Source organism: Schistocerca gregaria, unplaced genomic scaffold (genome assembly GCF_023897955.1).
Source record: "Schistocerca gregaria isolate iqSchGreg1 unplaced genomic scaffold, iqSchGreg1.2 ptg000180l, whole genome shotgun sequence".
NCBI lineage: Eukaryota > Metazoa > Arthropoda > Insecta > Orthoptera > Acrididae > Schistocerca > Schistocerca gregaria.
Window position 1 is genome coordinate 704,555 of NW_026061730.1, and position 21,198 is coordinate 725,752.

At 49.1% G+C, this 21,198-nt stretch overlaps 10 non-coding genes across 10 annotated transcripts; all 10 read right to left on the reverse strand.

The window, feature by feature from the left end:
* Positions 1-1,295: 1,295 nt before the first annotated feature.
* On the reverse strand, positions 1,296-1,370 carry Trnaa-agc (transfer RNA alanine (anticodon AGC)). Its single transcript has one exon. It is a non-coding gene; the product is annotated as a tRNA-Ala (tRNA).
* Positions 1,371-4,353: 2,983 nt separating this feature from the next.
* Positions 4,354-4,428, reverse strand: Trnaa-agc (transfer RNA alanine (anticodon AGC)). Its single transcript has one exon. It is a non-coding gene; the product is annotated as a tRNA-Ala (tRNA).
* Positions 4,429-5,884: 1,456 nt separating this feature from the next.
* Trnaa-agc (transfer RNA alanine (anticodon AGC)) lies at positions 5,885-5,958 on the reverse strand. The gene has a single exon. It is a non-coding gene; the product is annotated as a tRNA-Ala (tRNA).
* Positions 5,959-7,415: 1,457 nt separating this feature from the next.
* On the reverse strand, positions 7,416-7,489 carry Trnaa-agc (transfer RNA alanine (anticodon AGC)). Its single transcript has one exon. It is a non-coding gene; the product is annotated as a tRNA-Ala (tRNA).
* Positions 7,490-10,477: 2,988 nt separating this feature from the next.
* Trnaa-agc (transfer RNA alanine (anticodon AGC)) lies at positions 10,478-10,551 on the reverse strand. The gene has a single exon. It is a non-coding gene; the product is annotated as a tRNA-Ala (tRNA).
* A 1,457-nt stretch (positions 10,552-12,008) lies between these two features.
* Trnaa-agc (transfer RNA alanine (anticodon AGC)) lies at positions 12,009-12,082 on the reverse strand. Its single transcript has one exon. It is a non-coding gene; the product is annotated as a tRNA-Ala (tRNA).
* Positions 12,083-13,539: 1,457 nt separating this feature from the next.
* Positions 13,540-13,613, reverse strand: Trnaa-agc (transfer RNA alanine (anticodon AGC)). Its single transcript has one exon. It is a non-coding gene; the product is annotated as a tRNA-Ala (tRNA).
* Positions 13,614-15,070: 1,457 nt separating this feature from the next.
* On the reverse strand, positions 15,071-15,144 carry Trnaa-agc (transfer RNA alanine (anticodon AGC)). The gene has a single exon. It is a non-coding gene; the product is annotated as a tRNA-Ala (tRNA).
* Positions 15,145-16,601: 1,457 nt separating this feature from the next.
* Positions 16,602-16,676, reverse strand: Trnaa-agc (transfer RNA alanine (anticodon AGC)). Its single transcript has one exon. It is a non-coding gene; the product is annotated as a tRNA-Ala (tRNA).
* Positions 16,677-19,674: 2,998 nt separating this feature from the next.
* On the reverse strand, positions 19,675-19,749 carry Trnaa-agc (transfer RNA alanine (anticodon AGC)). The gene has a single exon. It is a non-coding gene; the product is annotated as a tRNA-Ala (tRNA).
* Between the last annotated feature and the right edge of the window lie 1,449 nt (positions 19,750-21,198).

Here is a 21,198-nt window from a genome sequence, read left to right on the forward strand (position 1 = left end):
GGCACGCATAACGTCGAAAATAGAGTTCAGACACCGCTCTGAGTAAGACGAACGTGTTGTCCACTCTCTAGACTTCAATGACGTTAAGCCGTGATACCTAAGACAGATCTGCACTCGATGACACCACGATAACAGCCGGTCCCCACACTTACATCTTGCTCTCCTTATGACAGTATACATCATATCAGTCTGTGACGCTGGTTTTGCAACTTCTTGCGTGCGTTTATGTTCGCCGCGACCAACACTTACCATGTACTGACCACAAAACATGGAGGAGCCGGGGCTTCAACCCGAGACCGTTCACACGCTAAGCGAACGATCTGTCAACTGAGCTACAGCTACACACACGACGAAGCCTGGCTATTCTCCATTCTTTGCGACTCTGATGTGCACGGACACGATGGTTGGTTTGTAGCGGCGAAGGTACCAGAATACAAAGGCGCGGACACGTTCATATACACAAGAGTTCCAAGTAGTTTCGATGCTCTGGTATTACGAATGCAAATTCCGTCTGTTTTGAACGTCTTAAATTGAAAGGGCGGTCACAAATTGGTCCATTTCACTCCTTGTCGACAATCACACAGCACCTGAGGTAACAAGCACATCTCGAGCCCCATTGTGCTCTCCATTGTTCATGCCAACTCAGTGCCTCGCTCTTTGCTACTGTGTAAAACTCTTGTCGTCCAACTGCAAAACACTGGGACACAACAAGTTTCCGCGTCTCCATTGCACTGATCATACTACGAATCGCTCCCCAAACTTGGCAATCACCCATGCAGATGACTTTTCCGACTTTACACGACGCTCACGCTAGTGACAGCCTTATTTATAGTTCGACGTCGCGCCAAAGCGAATGAGCACATTTCGCCTACGGCTTAGGCCGCTCTCCTAGTGTGGCTGCTCTGTGTCTGCAGGCAGCGAGGGGCTGCAAGCTTCCTGTGTTCGCACCTATATCACCTGTGCTTCCTTGTCAGAGACACACTATAGCAAAACATACAACTCACTCCATGAATTGATTGCTACGGCATCTGTTATCAGCAGTCACAACCAGCAACACCAGTAGCAGCCGACTGCAGGCAAAGAATGGGAACGTGCAGTGGGATTTACGTGAAATCGGCGCAAGGCAGATCTTTCCGACGTAGGCCTGAGAATCTTATGGGAACATTTGTACTGTTTCTAAATTAAGTGTAGGTGTGGGAGGAGGGTGCTTCCTGCGCACGAATAAAAGCACGCTCGCCAATTGGGAATTATTCCACTTGCATGGCAAGGTGCGCATGTAGGTGTGTTAAAAATTCTGGAGGCGCTGGGTATCGATCCCAGTACCTCTCGCACGCTAAGCGAGCGCTCTACCATCTGAGCTACGCCCATCCCCCCGTTAACTAGTAGTGCTACATACAGTCATATCAACGTCACAGACCCTTGCACTCCCATTATTCCGCAGACAAACACTACTCTCTATGTATCAGTGAGGGTGTCTTTCAGGTTTCGTGCATTCTGTATCGAATCGTAGTTGGCCACAATGAAAGTGGCACGCATAACGTCGAAAATAGAGTTCAGACACCGCTCTGAGTAAGACGAACGTGTTGTCCACTCTCTAGACTTCAATGACGTTAAGCCGTGATACCTAAGACAGATCTGCACTCGATGACACCACGATAACAGCCGGTCCCCACACTTACATCTTGCTCTCCTTATGACAGTATACATCATATCAGTCTGTGACGCTGGTTTTGCAACTTCTTGCGTGCGTTTATGTTCGGCGCGACCAACACTTACCATGTACTGACCACAAAACATGGAGGAGCCGGGGCTTCAACCCGAGACCGTTCACACGCTAAGCGAACGATCTGTCAACTGAGCTACAGCTACACACACGACCAAGCCTGGCTATTCTCCATTCTTTGCGACTCTGATGTGCACGGACACGATGGTTGGTTTGTAGCGGCGAAGGTACCAGAATACAAAGGCGCGGACACGTTCATATACACAAGAGTTCCAAGTAGTTTCGATGCTCTGGTATTACGAATGCAAATTCCGTCTGTTTTGAACGTCTTAAATTGAAAGGGCGGTCACAAATTGGTCCATTTCACTCCTTGTCGACAATCACACAGCACCTGAGGTAACAAGCACATCTCGAGCCCCATTGTGCTCTCCATTGTTCATGCCAACTCAGTGCCTCGCTCTTTGCTACTGTGTAAAACTCTTGTCGTCCAACTGCAAAACACTGGGACACAACAAGTTTCCGCGTCTCCATTGCACTGATCGTACTACGAATCGCTCCCCAAACTTGGCAATCACCCATGCAGATGACTTTTCCGACTTTACACGACGCTCACGCTAGTGACAGCCTTATTTATAGTTCGACGTCGCGCCAAAGCGAATGAGCACATTTCGCCTACGGCTTAGGCCGCTCTCCTAGTGTGGCTGCTCTGTGTCTGCAGGCAGCGAGGGGCTGCAAGCTTCCTGTGTTCGCACCTATATCACCTGTGCTTCCTTGTCAGAGACACACTATCGCAAAACATACAACTCACTCCATGAATTGATTGCTACGGCATCTGTTATCAGCAGTCACAACCAGCAACACCAGTAGCAGCCGACTGCAGGCAAAGAATGGGAACGTGCAGTGGGATTTACGTGAAATCGGCGCAAGGCAGATCTTTCCGACGTAGGCCTGAGAATCTTATGGGAACATTTGTACTGTTTCTAAATTAAGTGTAGGTGTGGGAGGAGGGTGCTTCCTGCGCACGAATAAAAGCACGATCGCCAATTGGGATTTATTCCACTTGCATGGCAAGGTGCGCATGTAGGTGTGTTAAAAATTCTGGAGGCGCTGGGTATCGATCCCAGTACCTCTCGCACGCTAAGCGAGCGCTCTACCATCTGAGCTAAGCCCATCCCCCCGTTAACTAGTAGTGCTACATACAGTCATATCAACGTCACAGACCCTTGCACTCCCATTATTCCGCAGACAAACACTACTCTCTATGTATCAGTGAGGGTGTCTTTCAGGTTTCGTGCATTCTGTATCGAATCGTAGTTGGCCACAATGAAAGTGGCACGCATAACGTCGAAAATAGAGTTCAGACACCGCTCTGGGTACGACGAACGTGTTGTCCACTCTCTAGACTTCAATGACGTTAAGCCGTGATACCTAAGACAGATCTGCACTCGATGACACCACGATAACAGCCGGTCCCCACACTTACATCTTGCTCTCCTTATGACAGTATACATCATATCAGTCTGTGACGCTGGTTTTGCAACTTGTTGCGTGCGTTTATGTTCGCCGCGACCAACACTTACCATGTACTGACCACAAAACATGGAGGAGCCGGGGCTTGAACCCGAGACCGTTCACACGCTAAGCGAACGATCTGTCAACTGAGCTACAGCTACACACACGACCAAGCCTGGCTATTCTCCATTCTTTGCGACTCTGATGTGCACGGACACGATGGTTGGTTGGTTTGTAGCGGCGAAGGTACCAGAATACAAAGGCGCGGACACGTTCATATACACAATTGTTCCAAGTAGTTTCGATGCTCTGGTATTACGAATGCAAATTCCGTCTGTTTTGAACGTCTTAAATTGAAAGGGCGGTCACAAATTGGTCCATTTCACTCCTTGTTGACAATCACACAGCACCTGAGGTAACAAGCACATCTCGAGCCCCATTGTGCTCTCCATTGTTCATGCCAACTCAGTGCCTCGCTCTTTGCTACTGTGTAAAACTCTTGTCGTCCAACTGCAAAACACTGGGACACAACAAGTTTCCGCGTCTCCATTGCACAGATCGTACTACGAATCGCTCCCCAAACTTGGCAATCACCCATGCAGATGACTTTTCCGACTTTACACGACGCTCACGCTAGTGACAGCCTTATTTATAGTTCGACGTCACGCCAAAACGAATGAGCACATTTCGCCTACGGCTTAGGCCGCTGTCCTAGTGTGGCTGCTCTGTGTCTGCAGGCAGCGAGGGGCTGCAAGCTTCCTGTGTTCGCACCTATATCACCTGTGCTTCCTTGTCAGAGACAGACTATCGCAAAACATACAACTCACTCCATGAATTGATTGCTACGGCATCTGTTATCAGCAGTCACAACCAGCAACACCAGTAGCAGCCGACTGCACGCAAAGAATGGGAACGTGCAGTGGGATTTACGTGAAATCGGCGCAAGGCAGATCTTTCCGACGTAGGCCTGAGAATCTTATGGGAACATTTGTACTGTTTCTAAATTAAGTGTAGGTGTGGGAGGAGGGTGCTTCCTGCGCACGAATAAAAGCACGATCGCCAATTGGGATTTATTCCACTTGCATGGCAAGGTGCGCATGTAGGTGTGTTAAAAATTCTGGAGGCGCTGGGTATCGATCCCAGTACCTCTCGCACGCTAAGCGAGCGCTCTACCATCTGAGCTACGCCCATCCCCCCGTTAACTAGTAGTGCTACATACAGTCATATCAACGTCACAGACCCTTGCACTCCCATTATTCCGCAGACAAACACTACTCTCTATGTATCAGTGAGGGTGTCTTTCAGGTTTCGTCCATTCTGTATCGAATCGTAGTTGGCCACAATGAAAGTGGCACGCATAACGTCGAAAATAGAGTTCAGACACCGCTCTGAGTAAGACGAACGTGTTGTCCACTCTCTAGACTTCAATGACGTTAAGCCGTGATACCTAAGACAGATCTGCACTCGATGACACCACGATAACAGCCGGTCCCCACACTTACATCTTGCTCTCCTTATGACAGTATACATCATATCAGTCTGTGACGCTGGTTTTGCAACTTGTTGCGTGCGTTTATGTTCGCCGCGACCAACACTTACCATGTACTGACCACAAAACATGGAGGAGCCGGGGCTTGAACCCGAGACCGTTCACACGCTAAGCGAACGATCTGTCAACTGAGCTACAGCTACACACACGACCAAGCCTGGCTATTCTCCATTCTTTGCGACTCTGATGTGCACGGACACGATGGTTGGTTGGTTTGTAGCGGCGAAGGTACCAGAATACAAAGGCGCGGACACGTTCATATACACAATTGTTCCAAGTAGTTTCGATGCTCTGGTATTACGAATGCAAATTCCGTCTGTTTTGAACGTCTTAAATTGAAAGGGCGGTCACAAATTGGTCCATTTCACTCCTTGTCGACAATCACACAGCACCTGAGGTAACAAGCACATCTCGAGCCCCATTGTGCTCTCCATTGTTCATGCCAACTCAGTGCCTCGCTCTTTGCTACTGTGTAAAACTCTTGTCGTCCAACTGCAAAACACTGGGACACAACAAGTTTCCGCGTCTCCATTGCACAGATCGTACTACGAATCGCTCCCCAAACTTGGCAATCACCCATGCAGATGACTTTTCCGACTTTACACGACGCTCACGCTAGTGACAGCCTTATTTATAGTTCGACGTCGCGCCAAAGCGAATGAGCACATTTCGCCTACGGCTTAGGCCGCTCTCCTAGTGTGGCTGCTCTGTGTCTGCAGGCAGCGAGGGGCTGCAAGCTTCCTGTGTTCGCACCTATATCACCTGTGCTTCCTTGTCAGAGACAGACTATCGCAAAACATACAACTCACTCCATGAATTGATTGCTACGGCATCTGTTATCAGCAGTCACAACCAGCAACACCAGTAGCAGCCGACTGCAGGCAAAGAATGGGAACGTGCAGTGGGATTTACGTGGAATCGGCGCAAGGCAGATCTTTCCGACGTAGGCCTGAGAATCTTATGGGAACATTTGTACTGTTTCTAAATTAAGTGTAGGTGTGGGAGGAGGGTGCTTCCTGCGCACGAATAAAAGCACGATCGCCAATTGAGATTTATTCCACTTGCATGGCAAGGTGCGCATGTAGGTGTGTTAAAAATTCTGGAGGCGCTGGGTATCGATCCCAGTACCTCTCGCACGCTAAGCGAGCGCTCTACCATCTGAGCTACGCCCACCCCCCCGTTAACTAGTAGTGCTACATACAGTCATATCAACGTCACAGACCCTTGCACTCCCATTATTCCGCAGACAAACACTACTCTCTATGTATCAGTGAGGGTGTCTTTCAGGTTTCGTGCATTCTGTATCGAATCGTAGTTGGCCACAATGAAAGTGGCACGCATAACGTCGAAAATAGAGTTCAGACACCGCTCTGGGTACGACGAACGTGTTGTCCACTCTCTAGACTTCAATGACGTTAAGCCGTGATACCTAAGACAGATCTGCACTCGATGACACCACGATAACAGCCGGTCCCCACACTTACATCTTGCTCTCCTTATGACAGTATACATCATATCAGTCTGTGACGCTGGTTTTGCAACTTGTTGCGTGCGTTTATGTTCGCCGCGACCAACACTTACCATGTACTGACCACAAAACATGGAGGAGCCGGGGCTTGAACCCGAGACCGTTCACACGCTAAGCGAACGATCTGTCAACTGAGCTACAGCTACACACACGACCAAGCCTGGCTATTCTCCATTCTTTGCGACTCTGATGTGCACGGACACGATGGTTGGTTGGTTTGTAGCGGCGAAGGTACCAGAATACAAAGGCGCGGACACGTTCATATACACAATTGTTCCAAGTAGTTTCGATGCTCTGGTATTACGAATGCAAATTCCGTCTGTTTTGAACGTCTTAAATTGAAAGGGCGGTCACAAATTGGTCCATTTCACTCCTTGTCGACAATCACACAGCACCTGAGGTAACAAGCACATCTCGAGCCCCATTGTGCTCTCCATTGTTCATGCCAACTCAGTGCCTCGCTCTTTGCTACTGTGTAAAACTCTTGTCGTCCAACTGCAAAACACTGGGACACAACAAGTTTCCGCGTCTCCATTGCACAGATCGTACTACGAATCGCTCCCCAAACTTGGCAATCACCCATGCAGATGACTTTTCCGACTTTACACGACGCTCACGCTAGTGACAGCCTTATTTATAGTTCGACGTCGCGCCAAAACGAATGAGCACATTTCGCCTACGGCTTAGGCCGCTGTCCTAGTGTGGCTGCTCTGTGTCTGCAGGCAGCGAGGGGCTGCAAGCTTCCTGTGTTCGCACCTATATCACCTGTGCTTCCTTGTCAGAGACAGACTATCGCAAAACATACAACTCACTCCATGAATTGATTGCTACGGCATCTGTTATCAGCAGTCACAACCAGCAACACCAGTAGCAGCCGACTGCACGCAAAGAATGGGAACGTGCAGTGGGATTTACGTGAAATCGGCGCAAGGCAGATCTTTCCGACGTAGGCCTGAGAATCTTATGGGAACATTTGTACTGTTTCTAAATTAAGTGTAGGTGTGGGAGGAGGGTGCTTCCTGCGCACGAATAAAAGCATGCTCGCCAATTGGGAATTATTCCACTTGCATGGCAAGGTGCGCATGTAGGTGTGTTAAAAATTCTGGAGGCGCTGGGTATCGATCCCAGTACCTCTCGCACGCTAAGCGAGCGCTCTACCATCTGAGCTACGCCCACCCCCCCGTTAACTAGTAGTGCTACATACAGTCATATCAACGTCACAGACCCTTGCACTCCCATTATTCCGCAGACAAACACTACTCTCTATGTATCAGTGAGGGTGTCTTTCAGGTTTCGTGCATTCTGTATCGAATCGTAGTTGGCCACAATGAAAGTGGCACGCATAACCTCGAAAATAGAGTTCAGACACCGCTCTGAGTAAGACGAACGTGTTGTCCACTCTCTAGACTTCAATGACGTTAAGCCGTGATACCTAAGACAGATCTGCAAACGATGACACCACGATAACAGCCGGTGCCCACACTTACATCTTGCTCTCCTTATGACAGTATACATCATATCAGTCTGTGACGCTGGTTTTGCAACTTCTTGCGTGCGTTTATGTTCGCCGCGACCAACACTTACCATGTACTGACCACAAAACATGGAGGAGCCGGGGCTTGAACCCGAGACCGTTCACAAGCTAAGCGAACGATCTGTCAACTGAGCTACAGCTACAAACACGACCAAGCCTGGCTATTCTCCATTCTTTGCGACTCTGATGTGCACGGACACGATGGTTGGTTGGTTTGTAGCGGCGAAGGTACCAGAATACAAAGGCGCGGACACGTTCATATACACAAGAGTTCCAAGTAGTTTCGATGCTCTGGTATTACGAATGCAAATTCCGTCTGTTTTGAACGTCTTAAATTGAAAGGGCGGTCACAAATTGGTCCATTTCACTCCTTGTCCACAATCACACAGCACCTGAGGTAACAAGCACATCTCGAGCCCCATTGTGCTCTCCATTGTTCATGCCAACTCAGTGCCTCGCTCTTTGCTACTGTGTAAAACTCTTGTCGTCCAACTGCAAAACACTGGGACACAACAAGTTTCCGCGTCTCCATTGCACTGATCGTACTACGAATCGCTCCCCAAACTTGGCAATCACCCATGCAGATGACTTTTCCGACTTTACACGACGCTCACGCTAGTGACAGCCTTATTTATAGTTCGACGTCGCGCCAAAGCGAATGAGCACATTTCGCCTACGGCTTAGGCCGCTCTCCTAGTGTGGCTGCTCTGTGTCTGCAGGCAGCGAGGGGCTGCAAGCTTCCTGTGTTCGCACCTATATCACCTGTGCTTCCTTGTCAGAGACAGACTATCGCAAAACATACAACTCACTCCATGAATTGATTGCTACGGCATCTGTTATCAGCAGTCACAACCAGCAACACCAGTAGCAGCCGACTGCACGCAAAGAATGGGAACGTGCAGTGGGATTTACGTGAAATCGGCGCAAGGCAGATCTTTCCGACGTAGGCCTGAGAATCTTATGGGAACATTTGTACTGTTTCTAAATTAAGTGTAGGTGTGGGAGGAGGGTGCTTCCTGCGCACGAATAAAAGCACGATCGCCAATTGGGATTTATTCCACTTGCATGGCAAGGTGCGCATGTAGGTGTGTTAAAAATTCTGGAGGCGCTGGGTATCGATCCCAGTACCTCTCGCACGCTAAGCGAGCGCTATACCATCTGAGCTACGCCCATCCCCCCGTTAACTAGTAGTGCTACATACAGTCATATCAACGTCACAGACCCTTGCACTCCCATTATTCCGCAGACAAACACTACTCTCTATGTATCAGTGAGGGTGTCTTTCAGGTTTCATCCATTCTGTATCGAATCGTAGTTGGCCACAATGAAAGTGGCACGCATAACGTCGAAAATAGAGTTCAGACACCGCTCTGAGTAAGACGAACGTGTTGTCCACTCTCTAGACTTCAATGACGTTAAGCCGTGATACCTAAGACAGATCTGCACTCGATGACACCACGATAACAGCCGGTCCCCACACTTACATCTTGCTCTCCTTATGACAGTATACATCATATCAGTCTGTGACGCTGGTTTTGCAACTTGTTGCGTGCGTTTATGTTCGCCGCGACCAACACTTACCATGTACTGACCACAAAACATGGAGGAGCCGGGGCTTGAACCCGAGACCGTTCACACGCTAAGCGAACGATCTGTCAACTGAGCTACAGCTACACACACGACCAAGCCTGGCTATTCTCCATTCTTTGCGACTCTGATGTGCACGGACACGATGGTTGGTTGGTTTGTAGCGGCGAAGGTACCAGAATACAAAGGCGCGGACACGTTCATATACACAATTGTTCCAAGTAGTTTCGATGCTCTGGTATTACGAATGCAAATTCCGTCTGTTTTGAACGTCTTAAATTGAAAGGGCGGTCACAAATTGGTCCATTTCACTCCTTGTCGACAATCACACAGCACCTGAGGTAACAAGCACATCTCGAGCCCCATTGTGCTCTCCATTGTTCATGCCAACTCAGTGCCTCGCTCTTTGCTACTGTGTAAAACTCTTGTCGTCCAACTGCAAAACACTGGGACACAACAAGTTTCCGCGTCTCCATTGCACAGATCGTACTACGAATCGCTCCCCAAACTTGGCAATCACCCATGCAGATGACTTTTCCGACTTTACACGACGCTCACGCTAGTGACAGCCTTATTTATAGTTCGACGTCGCGCCAAAGCGAATGAGCACATTTCGCCTACGGCTTAGGCCGCTCTCCTAGTGTGGCTGCTCTGTGTCTGCAGGCAGCGAGGGGCTGCAAGCTTCCTGTGTTCGCACCTATATCACCTGTGCTTCCTTGTCAGAGACAGACTATCGCAAAACATACAACTCACTCCATGAATTGATTGCTACGGCATCTGTTATCAGCAGTCACAACCAGCAACACCAGTAGCAGCCGACTGCACGCAAAGAATGGGAACGTGCAGTGGGATTTACGTGAAATCGGCGCAAGGCAGATCTTTCCGACGTAGGCCTGAGAATCTTATGGGAACATTTGTACTGTTTCTAAATTAAGTGTAGGTGTGGGAGGAGGGTGCTTCCTGCGCACGAATAAAAGCACGCTCGCCAATTGGGAATTATTCCACTTGCATGGCAAGGTGCGCATGTAGGTGTGTTAAAAATTCTGGAGGCGCTGGGTATCGATCCCAGTACCTCTCGCACGCTAAGCGAGCGCTCTACCATCTGAGCTACGCCCACCCCCCCGTTAACTAGTAGTGCTACATACAGTCATATCAACGTCACAGACCCTTGCACTCCCATTATTCCGCAGACAAACACTACTCTCTATGTATCAGTGAGGGTGTCTTTCAGGTTTCGTGCATTCTGTATCGAATCGTAGTTGGCCACAATGAAAGTGGCACGCATAACGTCGAAAATAGAGTTCAGACACCGCTCTGAGTAAGACGAACGTGTTGTCCACTCTCTAGACTTCAATGACGTTAAGCCGTGATACCTAAGACAGATCTGCACACGATGACACCACGATAACAGCCGGTGCCCACACTTACATCTTGCTCTCCTTATGACAGTATACATCATATCAGTCTGTGACGCTGGTTTTGCAACTTCTTGCGTGCGTTTATGTTCGCCGCGACCAACACTTACCATGTACTGACCACAAAACATGGAGGAGCCGGGGCTTGAACCCGAGACCGTTCACACGCTAAGCGAACGATCTGTCAACTGAGCTACAGCTACACACGCGACCAAGCCTGGCTATTCTCCATTCTTTGCGACTCTGATGTGCACGGACACGATGGTTGGTTGGTTTGTAGCGGCGAAGGTACCAGAATACAAAGGCGCGGACACGTTCATATACACAAGAGTTCCAAGTAGTTTCGATGCTCTGGTATTACGAATGCAAATTCCGTCTGTTTTGAACGTCTTAAATTGAAAGGGCGGTCACAAATTGGTCCATTTCACTCCTTGTCGACAATCACACAGCACCTGAGGTAACAAGCACATCTCGAGCCCCATTGTGCTCTCCATTGTTCATGCCAACTCAGTGCCTCGCTCTTTGCTACTGTGTAAAACTCTTGTCGTCCAACTGCAAAACACTGGGACACAACAAGTTTCCGCGTCTCCATTGCACTGATCGTACTACGAATCGCTCCCCAAACTTGGCAATCACCCATGCAGATGACTTTTCCGACTTTACACGACGCTCACGCTAGTGACAGCCTTATTTATAGTTCGACGTCGCGCCAAAGCGAATGAGCACATTTCGCCTACGGCTTAGGCCGCTCTCCTAGTGTGGCTGCTCTGTGTCTGCAGGCAGCGAGGGGCTGCAAGCTTCCTGTGTTCGCACCTATATCACCTGTGCTTCCTTGTCAGAGACAGACTATCGCAAAACATACAACTCACTCCATGAATTGATTGCTACGGCATCTGTTATCAGCAGTCACAACCAGCAACACCAGTAGCAGCGGACTGTAGGCAAAGAATGGGAACGTGCAGTGGGATTTACGTGAAATCGGCGCAAGGCAGATCTTTCCGACGTAGGCCTGAGAATCTTATGGGAACATTTGTACTGTTTCTAAATTAAGTGTAGGTGTGGGAGGAGGGTGCTTCCTGCGCACGAATAAAAGCACGCTCGCCAATTGGGAATTATTCCACTTGCATGGCAAGGTGCGCATGTAGGTGTGTTAAAAATTCTGGAGGCGCTGGGTATCGATCCCAGTACCTCTCGCACGCTAAGCGAGCGCTCTACCATCTGAGCTACGCCCACCCCCCCGTTAACTAGTAGTGCTACATACAGTCATATCAACGTCACAGACCCTTGCACTCCCATTATTCCGCAGACAAACACTACTCTCTATGTATCAGTGAGGGTGTCTTTCAGGTTTCGTGCATTCTGTATCGAATCGTAGTTGGCCACAATGAAAGTGGCACGCATAACGTCGAAAATAGAGTTCAGACACCGCTCTGAGTAAGACGAACGTGTTGTCCACTCTCTAGACTTCAATGACGTTAAGCCGTGATACCTAAGACAGATCTGCACTCGATGACACCACGATAACAGCCGGTGCCCACACTTACATCTTGCTCTCCTTATGACAGTATACATCATATCAGTCTGTGACGCTGGTTTTGCAACTTCTTGCGTGCGTTTATGTTCGCCGCGACCAACACTTACCATGTACTGACCACAAAACATGGAGGAGCCGGGGCTTGAACCCGAGACCGTTCACACGCTAAGCGAACGATCTGTCAACTGAGCTACAGCTACACACACGACCAAGCCTGGCTATTCTCCATTCTTTGCGACTCTGATGTGCACGGACACGATGGTTGGTTGGTTTGTAGCGGCGAAGGTACCAGAATACAAAGGCGCGGACACGTTCATATACACAAGAGTTCCAAGTAGTTTCGATGCTCTGGTATTACGAATGCAAATTCCGTCTGTTTTGAACGTCTTAAATTGAAAGGGCGGTCACAAATTGGTCCATTTCACTCCTTGTCGACAATCACACAGCACCTGAGGTAACAAGCACATCTCGAGCCCCATTGTGCTCTCCATTGTTCATGCCAACTCAGTGCCTCGCTCTTTGCTACTGTGTAAAACTCTTGTCGTCCAACTGCAAAACACTGGGACACAACAAGTTTCCGCGTCTCCATTGCACTGATCGTACTACGAATCGCTCCCCAAACTTGGCAATCACCCATGCAGATGACTTTTCCGACTTTACACGACGCTCACGCTAGTGACAGCCTTATTTATAGTTCGACGTCGCGCCAAAGCGAATGAGCACATTTCGCCTACGGCTTAGGCCGCTCTCCTAGTGTGGCTGCTCTGTGTCTGCAGGCAGCGAGGGGCTGCAAGCTTCCTGTGTTCGCACCTATATCACCTGTGCTTCCTTGTCAGAGACAGACTATCGCAAAACATACAACTCACTCCATGAATTGATTGCTACGGCATCTGTTATCAGCAGTCACAACCAGCAACACCAGTAGCAGCCGACTGCACGCAAAGAATGGGAACGTGCAGTGGGATTTACGTGAAATCGGCGCAAGGCAGATCTTTCCGACGTAGGCCTGAGAATCTTATGGGAACATTTGTACTGTTTCTAAATTAAGTGTAGGTGTGGGAGGAGGGTGCTTCCTGCGCACGAATAAAAGCACGCTCACCAATTGGGAATTATTCCACTTGCATGGCAAGGTGCGCATGTAGGTGTGTTAAAAATTCTGGAGGCGCTGGGTATCGATCCCAGTACCTCTCGCACGCTAAGCGAGCGCTCTACCATCTGAGCTACGCCCACCCCCCCGTTAACTAGTAGTGCTACATACAGTCATATCAACGTCACAGACCCTTGCACTCCCATTATTCCGCAGACAAACACTACTCTCTATGTATCAGTGAGGGTGTCTTTCAGGTTTCGTGCATTCTGTATCGAATCGTAGTTGGCCACAATGAAAGTGGCACGCATAACGTTGAAAATAGAGTTCAGACACCGCTCTGAGTAAGACGAACGTGTTGTCCACTCTCTAGACTTCAATGACGTTAAGCCGTGATACCTAAGACAGATCTGCACTCGATGACACCACGATAAAAGCCGGTCCTCACACTTACATCTTGCTCTCCTTATGACAGTATACATCATATCAGTCTGTGACGCTGGTTTTGCAACTTCTTGCGTGCGTTTATGTTCGCCGCGACCAACACTTACCATGCACTGACCACAAAACATGGAGTAGCCGGGGCTTGAACCCGAGACCGTTCACACGCTAAGCATACGATCTGTCAACTGAGCTACAGCTACACACACGACCAAGCCTGGCTATTCTCCATTCTTTGCGACTCTGATGTGCACGGACACGATGGTTGGTTGGTTTGTAGCGGCGAAGGTACCAGAATACAAAGGCGCGGACACGTTCATATACACAAGAGTTCCAAGTAGTTTCGATGCTCTGGTATTACGAATGCAAATTCCGTCTGTTTTGAACGTCTTAAATTGAAAGGGCGGTCACAAATTGGTCCATTTCACTCCTTGTCGACAATCATACAGCACCTGAGGTAACAAGCACATCTCGAGCCCCATTGTGCTCTCCATTGTTCATGCCAACTCAGTGCCTCGCTCTTTGCTACTGTGTAAAACTCTTGTCGTCCAACTGCAAAACACTGGGACACAACAAGTTTCCGCGTCTCCATTGCACTGATCGTACTACGAATCGCTCCCCAAACTTGGCAATCACCCATGCAGATGACTTTTCCGACTTTACACGACGCTCACGCTAGTGACAGCCTTATTTATAGTTCGACGTCGCGCCAAAGCGAATGAGCACATTTCGCCTACGGCTTAGGCCGCTCTCCTAGTGTGGCTGCTCTGTGTCTGCAGGCAGCGAGGGGCTGCAAGCTTCCTGTGTTCGCACCTATATCACCTGTGCTTCCTTGTCAGAGACAGACTATCGCAAAACATACAACTCACTCCATGAATTGATTGCTACGGCATCTGTTATCAGCAGTCACAACCAGCAACACCAGTAGCAGCCGACTGCACGCAAAGAATGGGAACGTGCAGTGGGATTTACGTGAAATCGGCGCAAGGCAGATCTTTCCGACGTAGGCCTGAGAATCTTATGGGAACATTTGTACTGTTTCTAAATTAAGTGTAGGTGTGGGAGGAGGGTGCTTCCTGCGCACGAATAAAAGCACGCTCGCCAATTGGGAATTATTCCACTTGCATGGCAAGGTGCGCATGTAGGTGTGTTAAAAATTCTGGAGGCGCTGGGTATCGATCCCAGTACCTCTCGCACGCTAAGCGAGCGCTCTACCATCTGAGCTACGCCCACCCCCCCGTTAACTAGTAGTGCTACATACAGTCATATCAACGTCACAGACCCTTGCACTCCCATTATTCCGCAGACAAACACTACTCTCTATGTATCAGTGAGGGTGTCTTTCAGGTTTCGTGCATTCTGTATCGAATCGTAGTTGGCCACAATGAAAGTGGCACGCATAACGTCGAAAATAGAGTTCAGACACCGCTCTGAGTAAGACGAACGTGTTGTCCACTCTCTAGACTTCAATGACGTTAAGCCGTGATACCTAAGACAGATCTGCACTCGATGACACCACGATAACAGCCGGTCCCCACACTTACATCTTGCTCTCCTTATGACAGTATACATCATATCAGTCTGTGACGCTGGTTTTGCAACTTCTTGCGTGCGTTTATGTTCGCCGCGACCAACACTTACCATGTACTGACCACAAAACATGGAGGAGCCGGGGCTTGAACCCGAGACCGTTCACACGCTAAGCGAACGATCTGTCAACTGAGCTACAGCTACACACACGACCAAGCCTGGCTATTCTCCATTCTTTGCGACTCTGATGTGCACGGACACGATGGTTGGTTGGTTTATAGCGGCGAAGGTACCAGAATACAAAGGCGCGGACACGTTCATATACACAAGAGTTCCAAGTAGTTTCGATGCTCTGGTATTACGAATGCAAATTCCGTCTGTTTTGAAAGTCTTAAATTGAAAGGGCGGTCACAAATTGGTCCATTTCACTCCTTGTCGACAATCACACAGCACCTGAGGTAACAAGCACATCTCGAGCCCCATTGTGCTCTCCATTGTTCATGCCAACTCAGTGCCTCGCTCTTTGCTACTGTGTAAAACTCTTGTCGTCCAACTGCAAAACACTGGGACACAACAAGTTTCCGCGTCTCCATTGCACTGATCGTACTACGAATCGCTCCCCAAACTTGGCAATCACCCATGCAGATGACTTTTCCGACTTTACACGACGCTCACGCTAGTGACAGCCTTATTTATAGTTCGACGTCGCGCCAAAGCGAATGAGCACATTTCGCCTACGGCTTAGGCCGCTCTCCTAGTGTGGCTGCTCTGTGTCTGCAGGCAGCGAGGGGCTGCAATCTTCCTGTGTTCGCACCTATATCACCTGTGCTTCCTTGTCAGAGACAGACTATCGCAAAACATACAACTCACTCCATGAATTGATTGCTACGGCATCTGTTATCAGCAGTCACAACCAGCAACACCAGTAGCAGCCGACTGCACGCAAAGAATGGGAACGTGCAGTGGGATTTACGTGAAATCGGCGCAAGGCAGATCTTTCCGACGTAGGCCTGAGAATCTTATGGGAACATTTGTACTGTTTCTAAATTAAGTGTAGGTGTGGGAGGAGGGTGCTTCCTGCGCACGAATAAAAGCACGCTCGCCAATTGGGAATTATTCCACTTGCATGGCAAGGTGCGCATGTAGGTGTGTTAAAAGTTCTGGAGGCGCTGGGTATCGATCCCAGTACCTCTCGCACGCTAAGCGAGCGCTCTACCATCTGAGCTACGCCCATCCCCCCGTTAACTAGTAGTGCTACATACAGTCATATCAACGTCACAGACCCTTGCACTCCCATTATTCCGCAGACAAACACTACTCTCTATGTATCAGTGAGGGTGTCTTTCAGGTTTCGTGCATTCTGTATCGAATCGTAGTTGGCCACAATGAAAGTGGCACGCATAACGTCGAAAATAGAGTTCAGACACCGCTCTGAGTAAGACGAACGTGTTGTCCACTCTCTAGACTTCAATGACGTTAAGCCGTGATACCTAAGACAGATCTGCACTCGATGACACCACGATAACAGCCGGTCCCCACACTTACATCTTGCTCTCCTTATGACAGTATACATCATATCAGTCTGTGACGCTGGTTTTGCAACTTCTTGCGTGCGTTTATGTTCGCCGCGACCAACACTTACCATGTACTGACCACAAAACATGGAGGAGCCGGGGCTTGAACCCGAGACCGTTCACACGCTAAGCGAACGATCTGTCAACTGAGCTACAGCTACACACACGACCAAGCCTGGCTATTCTCCATTCTTTGCGACTCTGATGTGCACGGACACGATGGTTGGTTGGTTTGTAGCGGCGAAGGTACCAGAATACAAAGGCGCGGACACGTTCATATACACAAGAGTTCCAAGTAGTTTCGATGCTCTGGTATTACGAATGCAAATTCCGTCTGTTTTGAACGTCTTAAATTGAAAGGGCGGTCACAAATTGGTCCATTTCACTCCTTGTCGACAATCACACAGCACCTGAGGTAACAAGCACATCTCGAGCCCCATTGTGCTCTCCATTGTTCATGCCAACTCAGTGCCTCGCTCTTTGCTACTGTGTAAAACTGTTGTCGTCCAACTGCAAAACACTGGGACACAACAAGTTTCCGCGTCTCCATTGCACTGATCGTACTACGAATCGCTCCCCAAACTTGGCAATCACCCACGCAGATGACTTTTCCGACTTTACACGACGCCCACGCAACGCTCACGCTAGTGACAGCCTTATTTATAGTTCGACGTCGCGCCAAAGCGAATGAGCACATTTCGCCTACGGCTTAGGCCGCTCTCCTAGTGTGGCTGCTCTGTGTCTGCAGCCAGCGAGGGGCTGCAAGCTTCCTGTGTTCGCACCTATATCACCTGTGCTTCCTTGTCAGAGACAGACTATCGCAAAACATACAACTCACTCCATGAATTGATTGCTACGGCATCTGTTATCAGCAGTCACAACCAGCAACACCAGTAGCAGCCGACTGCAGGCAAAGAATGGGAACGTGCAGTGGGATTTACGTGAAATCGGCGCAAGGCAGATCTTTCCAACGTACGCCTGAGAATCTTATGGGAACATTTGTACTGTTTCTAAATTAAGTGTAGGTGTGGGAGGAGGGTGCTTCCTGCGCACGAATAAAAGCACGCTCGCCAATTGGGAATTATTCCACTTGCATGGCAAGGTGCGCATGTAGGTGTGTTAAAAATTCTGGAGGCGCTGGGTATCGATCCCAGTACCTCTCGCACGCTAAGCGGGCGCTCTACCATCTGAGCTACGCCCATCCCCCCGATAACTAGTAGTGCTACATACAGTCATATCAACGTCACAGACCCTTGCACTCCCATTATTCCGCAGACAAACACTACTCTCTATGTATCAGTGAGGGTGTCTTTCAGGTTTCGTGCATTCTGTATCGAATCGTAGTTGGCCACAATGAAAGTGGCACGCATAACGTCGAAAATAGAGTTCAGACACCGCTCTGAGTAAGACGAACGTGTTGTCCACTCTCTAGACTTCAATGACGTTAAGCCGTGATACCTAAGACAGATCTGCACTCGATGACACCACGATAACAGCCGGTCCCCACACTTACATCTTGCTCTCCTTATGACAGTATACATCATATCAGTCTGTGACGCTGGTTTTGCAACTTCTTGCGTGCGTTTATGTTCGCCGCGCCCAACACTTACCATGTACTGACCACAAAACATGGAGGAGCCGGGGCTTGAACCCGAGACCGTTCACACGCTAAGCGAACGATCTGTCAACTGAGCTACAGCTACACACACGACCAAGCCAGGCTATTCTCATTTCTTTGCGACTCTGATGTGCACGGACACGATGGTTGGTTGGTTTGTAGCGGCGAAGGTACCAGAATACAAAGGCGCGGACACGTTCATATACACAAGAGTTCCAAGTAGTTTCGATGCTCTGGTATTACGAATGCAAATTCCGTCTGTTTTGAACGTCTTAAATTGAAAGGGCGGTCACAAATTGGTCCATTTCACTCCTTGTCGACAATCACACAGCACCTGAGGTAACAAGCACATCTCGAGCCCCATTGTGCTCTCCATTGTTCATGCCAACTCAGTGCCTCGCTCTTTGCTACTGTGTAAAACTCTTGTCGTCCAACTGCAAAACACTGGGACACAACAAGTTTCCGCGTCTCCATTGCACTGATCGTACTACGAATCGCTCCCCAAACTTGGCAATCACCCATGCAGATGACTTTTCCGACTTTACACGACGCTCACGTTAGTGACAGCCTTATTTATAGTTCGACGTCGCGCCAAAGCGAATGAGCACATTTCGCCTACGGCTTAGGCCGCTCTCCTAGTGTGGCTGCTGTGTGTCTGCAGGCAGCGAGGGGCTGCAAGCTTCCTGTGTTCGCACCTATATCACCTGTGCTTCCTTGTCAGAGACAGACTATCGCAAAACATACAACTCACTCCATGAATTGATTGCTACGGCATCTGTTATCAGCAGTCACAACCAGCAACACCAGTAGCAGCCGACTGCAGGCAAAGAATGGGAACGTGCAGTGGGATTTACGTGAAATCGGCGCAAGGCAGATCTTTCCGACGTAGGCCTGAGAATCTTATGGGAACATTTGTACTGTTTCTAAATTAAGTGTAGGTGTGGGAGGAGGGTGCTTCCTGCGCAAGAATAAAAGCACGCTCGCCAATTGGGAATTATTCCACTTGCATGGCAAGGTGCGCATGTAGGTGTGTTAAAAATTCTGGAGGCGCTGGGTATCGATCCCAGTACCTCTCGCACGCTAAGCGAGCGCTCTACCATCTGAGCTACGCCCATCCCCCCGTTAACTAGTAGTGCTACATACAGTCATATCAACGTCACAGACCCTTGCACTCCCATTATTCCGCAGACAAACACTACTCTCTATGTATCAGTGAGGGTGTCTTTCAGGTTTCGTGCATTCTGTATCGAATCGTAGTTGGCCACAATGAAAGTGGCACGCATAACGTCGAAAATAGAGTTCAGACACCGCTCTGAGTAAGACGAACGTGTTGTCCACTCTCTAGACTTCAATGACGTTAAGCCGTGATACCTAAGACAGATCTGCACTCGATGACACCACGATAACAGCCGGTCCCCACACTTACATCTTGCTCTCCTTATGACAGTATACATCATATCAGTCTGTGACGCTGGTTTTGCAACTTCTTGCGTGCGTTTATGTTCTCCGCGACCAACACTTACCATGTACTGACCACAAAACATGGAGAAGCCGGGGCTTGAACCCGAGACCGTTCACACGCTAAGCGAACGATCTGTCAATTGAGCTACAGCTACACACATGACCAAGCCTGGCTATTCTCCATTCTTTGCGACTCTGATGTGCACGGACACGATGGTTGGTTGGTTTGTAGCGGCGAAGGTACCAGAATACAAAGGCGCGGACACGTTCATATACACAAGAGTTCCAAGTAGTTTCGATGCTCTGGTATTACGAATGCAAATTCCGTCTGTTTTGAACGTCTTAAATTGAAAGGGCGGTCACAAATTGGTCCATTTCACTCCTTGTCCACAATCACACAGCACCTGAGGTAACAAGCACATCTCGAGCCCCATTGTGCTCTCCATTGTTCATGCCAACTCAGTGCCTCGCTCTTTGCTACTGTGTAAAACTCTTGTCGTCCAACTGCAAAACACTGGGACACAACAAGTTTCCGCGTCTCCATTGCACTGATCGTACTACGAATCGCTCCCCAAACTTGGCAATCACCCATGCAGATGACTTTTCCGACTTTACACGACGCCCACGCAACGCTCACGCTAGTGACAGCCTTATTTATAGTTCGACGTCGCGCCAAAGCGAATGAGCACATTTCGCCTACGGCTTAGGCCGCTCTTCTAGTGTGGCTGCTCTGTGTCTGCAGGCAGCGAGGGGCTGCAAGCTTCCTGTGTTCGCACCTATATCACCTGTGCTTCCTTGTCAGAGACAGACTATCACAAAACATACAACTCACTCCATGAATTGATTGCTACGGCATCTGTTATCAGCAGTCACAACCAGCAACACCAGTAGCAGCCGACTGCAGGCAAAGAATGGGAACGTGCAGTGCGATTTACGTGAAATCGGCGCAAGGCAGATCTTTCCGACGTAGGCCTGAGAATCTTATGGGAACATTTGTACTGTTTCTAAATTAAGTGTAGGTGTGGGAGGAGAGTGCTTCCTGCGCACGAATAAAAGCACGCTCGCCAATTGGGAATTATACAACTTGCATGGCAAGGTGCGCATG